Source organism: Sciurus vulgaris (genome assembly GCF_902686455.1).
Source record: "Sciurus vulgaris genome assembly, chromosome: 16".
In the NCBI taxonomy this organism is placed as follows: Eukaryota; Metazoa; Chordata; class Mammalia; order Rodentia; family Sciuridae; genus Sciurus; species Sciurus vulgaris.
The window spans coordinates 66018241-66025596 of record NC_136477.1 but is presented as its reverse complement, the minus strand read 5'-3'; the positions used below and the strand labels follow the sequence as shown (position 1 = coordinate 66025596).

Here is a 7356-nt window from a genome sequence, read left to right as displayed (position 1 = left end):
GTTCAGTGTGTCTTTCCCCAAAATTGCCATATTTAACAAATAAAAATATATATAGAACATCCACCTAAATTTGAGTTTCAGATAAATAAAATGATATTGCATATGAATAAAAATTATATGCTGGTATTTGGTGTACAAAATTATCTGGGTTGAATGTAATCTGATGGCCTTATATATGTGGGCCTTTTTGAAGGACAGCCAAGGTGATTTCATTAGGTGCCCTACCTGTTCTCAGGAGATGCCAATACCAGTTGTCATACTTTGAGGGAGTTCTCTTGATGTTCCAGATGGTTGGAGCTTCCAGATTAATACATCATCAGAAAACAACCACCATTTGGATTGTAAAAGGCCCAGTTGGATCAAGTCAACACAAATTCCTGTGAAATAATCAATATTTATTGTTTTGGGTTGTTTGGTAAGGAGAGATATAAACTCAAAATATGTGACTTTGTGAACTTTACCTCTTGTAGTCTGTTACCATTGACTGAAAAGGGGATTCTCTTATTCTTGAAAAGTGGAGGAGGGGGATTTGTTATAATTTCAACTGCAGTTTACCTGAGATTTTATGTGTGAGTTTTCATTTAGAAACAGTTCATCAATTGGTTTTTAAAGGGATTTCTATGAGAAAGGCTTAAGGTTTTTACTCTACTCTTAGAATTTATAAAGTAATTTCAATTCCCATTTATAAAATGATCCTTCAAGTATAATTATGCTTGTTAATGAAATAAGATAGTGCTGCAGTAAGTAGCTCTAAAATCCACACAAAAAGCCATAATCTTTGAAGTCTGCGTGATGTGTGTGTAATAAGAATGAGAGGTTTTTTTTTTTGTTGTTTTTGTTTTTTTTCACATCAAGAACTATTCCTCAAAGAATGTATCCTAAAACACTTTGTCCTGCTGCTGAGATACCCTTTGGCCAGGAAGGCACTCTCCTTGAGTACGTATAGACAGGACTCCTTCTGGAAATACCAGGTATGTACTCCTTTCAGTTCATGGCCTTTGTGGCTATGCTGATGCAACACAGCTGGGTGTATGAGTCTATTCAGTATTATCGTTTGTTGATATGAAGCCCACTTGTCAGGTAATCTAAGTCATATTCTCATATGTAGATTATTCTTATCTGTTTTTGTTGTGAGCATTTTCATATATTTATATTTAATTAATGGAAATTTTCATGTATAAGGAATAAAGTCAATATATCGATTTCAATATAATTTTTGTTGTAATCCTTACTTAGTTTAGAATCCAGACTAAGAACAGGGTGTGTTTGGGGAGGGAGCTTTTAAAGACTCAATACTTTGTATTCAAGACCAGAGAAAATCTGGGGAGACAATGTCATAGGAGGTGAGCTGTGGACCTACTGTTAAAACATCCCTGAGGGCAGACCAGAACATATGCTGGGCAAGGCAAGATTACAACCAACAATTTTGAAGGGAGAAAGCCTAAACAGTGCAATTCCTGTTTTATCTTCCCAACTCTTTTATTAGATGAGTGATTTCCATGATGGAGAAGGAATGAGTGTGTAGAGACTAGATGTGTTTTGTCATGGATCCATTCCATGTAACAGAATGTATCAGGAATACAGGTAAGCACTCCCCAGGATAATCCAATATATGATTTGAATACCTGAATAAGTTTCAGCTTACTAAATCATATTCCAGTCCTGCTTTTTTGAAATAATTCTGAGATTCCTTAAATGATATTTTTAAAATAAAAAAAAAATCCTAGGTCATTTAGTCAAGGTATTAGAGGCAATCTCTTAATTTTCTGCCAAGGATGGCAAAGTACATAGCATGGTGTGTGAATTTTGTATGTTTGATCTCAGATGGATAGGTCATACACAAGAATCCTAAGATAACTTCCATTGTCTCTGTATAAAGATAACACTCCCCTAGGATCATTTTTAAAGCAAACAATTTCCTGATAAGAGATACATGCTTTGTTTCCACAACTGGACCAGAATTTGACTCACTGCTAGTGTATCAGACTAGTTCTTCTAATTGGCACTCATTTTAGATGGTGGCCTGCATAAGGAAGGCATTTATTAAATCAGAGGAAGGGGAGGGGAAGAGTTTTTGTAAGTATTTCCAGTGTGGAGAAACTTGCTCATTGGGGTTACCACAATAACCTGATGTCATCATGTTGATCATGGTGACCAGGAGGACATTTTAAGAGATCCAGGTGATTTGGTGAGAATAGCATGGCCCCATCTCCAGGTGTTTGGACTCACTGAGGGTGTGGTACCCTGCTTTTTGGACTGAAACACTAGGGTTATTAGGAGATAAAGGGACCCCAGACCAAGATGCCTCATTCTGCGCTGGGACTTGGTGCCCACTGACTGGAAAGGGAGAGAGATGTGGAATCCTTCTCCATCAGGGAGTGTGATGTCCTGCTCCAGTGTGTACTGGATGTAATTCCCATGTTAAATCTGGATGAATGAGAATAAAACAGGGAATGGCTTTCTGTGAACCAAGCTCTCCTCTGTAAAATGCAGGTAGAAATGCTTACACACAGGCCCACCCATGTGCAAGTACATAGCCCTGTGGATATTGTGGGATCACAAATGCTTATATGAATTCAGACCACTTACTCCTTTTCAAATTTGTACTTAGGGAATAGAGGAGAAAAGTATAATAAAAAAGTGTGGTGAGAAGTCCATTATATCCTCTGGTTGCTATGATCAATACCCAAGAGTATCAGTGTCATTGGTCACTGACCAGTGCCTAGTATGGTGCCAGGCACATAGTTACTCTTATAAGACACAGTGATTTCTGTATTATTTTTCTTTCCTGCAAGCTCCTCGTGTGGCTCATATCAGGTGTCTGAAGGAGACAGTTTCTGAGGATGTGGCTCATGATTGCTGCTCAAGATCTGAAGAGCAGCAGTGCTCAGGAGACCCCCAACACTTCCATCACTGTTAAGATATAATGCCTGGCTTCAGTGAGTGTATAAAAAAATAAGAATATATGGCAGAATAGCACAAATGAAGTTCACAAATAGCCATGAAGTAGAGAAGTTAATTTGATCTCATGAAGTTTACCCCAACCCTAATCCTAACCCTAACCTTAACCCTAACCCTAATTCTTCACCAGTATGTGGTTTATAGTAGCCCTTGAGGCCCATTTTAAAAATGCCTTCTTTGTTTTAAAGCAAGAAATAATTAACTTGGGAAAAATGATGATTAATATGCATTTGCAATTACATTTTTGTGCATTTGCACTACATTCTTTTTGCAGTGCTGGGGATTGAAGCCTTACACATGCTATAAAAGCACTCTTCCACTGTACTACATCTCCAGTCTTCTTTTATTTTAAAACAGAGTTTCACTAAGTTGCTGAGACTGTCCTTGAACTTGTGATCATCTTGTCTCAGTCTCTGAAGTATCTGGGACTATAGGCATGCACCACCATGCCTGATTGTGTTTTCAGTAACATATTCATATATATGTATACACACACATACATACACACACACACACACACACACATATATATATATATATATATATATATATACTAACAGTATATATTATAATCAGTAATTTGCACATGTGAGATATCTATCTATCTCTCTATATCTCTATGCATATATTCATATTCATAGTTACTGGCTCAAAAACTAGAATCTCTTTCCTAAGGAAGGTCATAGAGTCTCTGATGTTCCTTTGTCTTGGATCTGACCATAAAGAAATTCATTAACATCTCTGGTCCAATAGTAGGTCATATGACCCTCATGTCAGTCAGAATCCTGCCCCGTATGTTTAAGAAAGGACTGCTATACAGAGATGCAAAGAAAAACCTCAACAGGTCTTGCAGTGTTTTTCTACCCAGTCTAGTAGGACTAGATTATATGCTTTTCCAGTTACACTTCTCATTGTTCATCCATACTTTGATGAAGTCTCTATAAATGACTCCAAAATGCTGTTTTCAGAAATTTTCTGAATAGCTCAACAGATGGAGATTCCTGGAGTGTGGCACCTGGAGAGGACATGGGAGATTCAGGCCTCTTCCCCCATGCTTTTCCTACATATTTCTACATCTGTGTCCTTTTAATATTCTTAATAAACTGGAAAATGTGTTTTCCTCCATTCTGTGAGTTGCTCAAGCAAGTTAATCAAACCTCATAAGGGGACTAGGCAAACCCTGATTTATAACTAGTGGGTCAGAAACATGGACAAAACAACCTGGGTTTGTGATTGGCATCTAAAGTGTGGGAGGTGTGATCGTCAAGATTGAGCCCTCATTCTGTGGACTAAAAACTGAATCGTGTTTGAGAACTGAACTGAATTAAAGGATACCCAGCTAGTGTCCACAGCTGCAGCATTGTTTGAATGGCAGGTGAGATTAACTGAAACAACAAAAACAACAACAAAAAATAACAAACTCCACGTTCCTGGGGTCAGAAGTGTATTGTTGAGTAAAAGTATGGGAGGAAATACGTATGAGGTCAGTTTTTCTCTTTCTGTACAGATTGTGTATCACTGTAATTGGTAAGGAAATATAAAATTTTAGGTGTTTCTAGCAATTACAGATTATAATGCTTCTTTCCTGGTGACTGCATATTTTATACTCTTAAATGAAGATTTTTAAGCAATGTTAAGTTAAAATATTAGCTACCTGATATTAATATTTTCAAAAATAAGAATTACTGTTCAAGTAGAGTTTTCTCTATTAAATAACACATATAAGTTTTCCGTTGTTTCTTAGGTCATAATTTTAAAGGCAAAATTACCAGAGAGGAGCAATGATATTATAAGGCAGTAGAATTTTCACGTTTTTCATAGGGCATCATTTGAAATATTCAGTGACAAAAATACTAAATCTATTTAGAAAAGAACCGCTAATATTTTTTCCTTTTCCTTATTAAAACAATACTACAAATACAAAATTTTCATTCATAAGTTTCAAGACCAGTAATTTCCATGTATTCCTCTACAATCTGAATTTGATGTTTTGACCTAATATGAAATATATTACCCAGAAAACTAAGAAACTGTGGGTACCTAAAAAAAAGTATCATTGAAAGACTGAGAAGAACATACTACTCCTTAACTGAATCCATAACAAGAACACGTCCTTCTTTGGATCAATTGCAAGGTGGCACACACATGTAACCCTAGCCACTGGAACCATTGAGTTTGGAGGATTTCAAATTTAAGGCCAGTCTTGAGTAATTTAACAAGGGTCTAAGCAAAATATTGAGAACCTGTCTCAAACTAAATATAGTAAAGGGCTGGGGATGTGGTTCAGTGACTCAGTGGTTAATCACAACAGGGTTCAAAAGCTGGCCATAAAAAAATTTAGACCCAACTCACTAAAATGTCTTAAAACTGCTAGAAATTTTTAAAAACTATATTTTGGCATTTTTGGAATCATGATATGTAAAAATCATTTTCTTATACAGAATTTGTTCAAAGCTATTTAAAAGCTTACTGGAAACTCTTTTTAAAAATATATGTTTTATCAGGTACATCATGATAATTCAGTACATGTGTATAATTTGTAGTAATCAGACCATAATAAGTATTTTCATCTCTTCAACTATTAATTGTTTTTGTGTATCAGGAATTTTATTTTGAAACACACTTTAAGTTGCTACACTAGCAGTTACCTTACTCTGCCAAAGAAGTATCAGAAGTGATTTCTCCACTTGGTTCTTGGTGCCCCTTACCATCTGTCCTCTCTCTCTTCTTCCTATTCTCTGGGGATCAACACTAAATTCTTTTCTACTAGATTTCCTTAGTGTTTTTTACAAATAAATGAGAACATGTGGTGTTTTCCCTGTATAATAGGCATATTTCCCTTAAAATAAAGAAGGTTATTGGTCAGTTTTTTATGGCAATGTGCATATCACAGAAAATTAAATATTTTGATTCTTTATTTTTATTTCAACAGCATAGTTTTATTGTTTTTTTTTTAGATACACATAACAGCAGCATGTATTTTGACATATTATACATACATGGGGTGCAACAAGTTATGTTAGAGGCCAGATCTGGTTTCATTCTGGTTTTAACAGTTTGATGCTTCCTAAGTATGCAGGTCAAAGGCAGTAAGCACATTCATACTATTGTGAAAATACTTACCATCCATCTCTAGCACTTTTTCTTCTTCTTAAACTATCCCTCTGTGGCTATCAAATAAGAACTCTTCACTATCTTCCTCAGCTTCTGATAGCTCTAATTCTATTTTCTGTGTTTATGAATTTTAATTCTCAGATCCACCTTTAAAATTAGTGCCTTACAGCATTGGATAATTTGTAAGTGATATGTCACTTGCAATAATGTATTCAAGTTCACAAATTACTCTTTCAGGAATTTATTTATTTTTGTTCAGGTTGAATAATATTCCATGGTATGTCCAGGCCATGTTTTGCTTACATATTTATATGCTTTTGGACATTGACTTGTTTTCACCAGTGGTTATAATTAATAATGCTACTGTGAGCATATGACAACTGTGTCCATACATTCAAATATTTTTAGCAGGTCAGTGAAAGGACAATTGATGGATTAGTTAGTAATTTATGGCTATAAATATTGACATGTACAGCTCATTTGAGCACTTATTAAAACATGCTGTACACTCTCAATGTGTTTTTAGTGGCTAGCCTAGGTCATGAAAGTAACACCTGACTCATAAGTGTCATGTTCTCACACCAAACTGATATGTTGGATACTTGTGTTATCTCATGAAGGTAAATGATTGACATTTTTTCTGATATATTTGTTATTCACATGTTTCAAAGTAACAGATTTAATAAAGCATGCATATCTCTATATTCACTTAATTCAGACAGCATATACTTTATGCCATGATTTCTTGTTCAGAAGCCAGTGAATTGACACTTTAGGAGAACTTATATAGATATAAGAAGTTATATTTGTAGTTTTATCAGAAGTTAAATTTGTACTATTCTCACCAAAAAAGATTTGAAGAAGTTAATAATTCAATTTTCAGTACAGATTAGCCATGAAGTATTGGTTGTGTCATAGTCATTAGCTGTCATCATCAGGACAGAAAAACAAACAGGGTCATGTTTCCATATAGCTTATCAGAAGGAGAAGATGGTGTCCAAACTGTATATGAGCATAAAGAAGCTTGTGAGCAGCAGGATGATTGAGGTGGTCCTCTGTACATTAGATGTGCTTCCAGAAAAAGACTGGTGCTGTGAAGGTGCTTGAAATGCTGCTTATGTCTACACAAGAGGATCACCATGTACCCATTTTAGGGGGTCATGAGTTCTATAAGAAAGACATCCCACAATACAGCTAATACAGAAAATAAACGCCTGAGGAAGTAACTATTTCATACAGTTGTACAGGATTGAGCAATAAATACCAGACCATGTGAAAACA

At 35.5% G+C, this 7356-nt stretch overlaps 1 long non-coding RNA gene across 1 annotated transcript; it reads left to right on the top strand.

Moving 5' to 3' along the window:
- The first annotated feature begins 357 nt into the window (after window positions 1-357).
- Window positions 358-2840, top strand: LOC306646514. Its single transcript, XR_013759861.1, has 3 exons — window positions 358-379; window positions 856-971; window positions 2818-2840. It is a non-coding gene; the product is annotated as an uncharacterized lncRNA (long non-coding RNA).
- Window positions 2841-7356: the final 4516 nt, after the last annotated feature.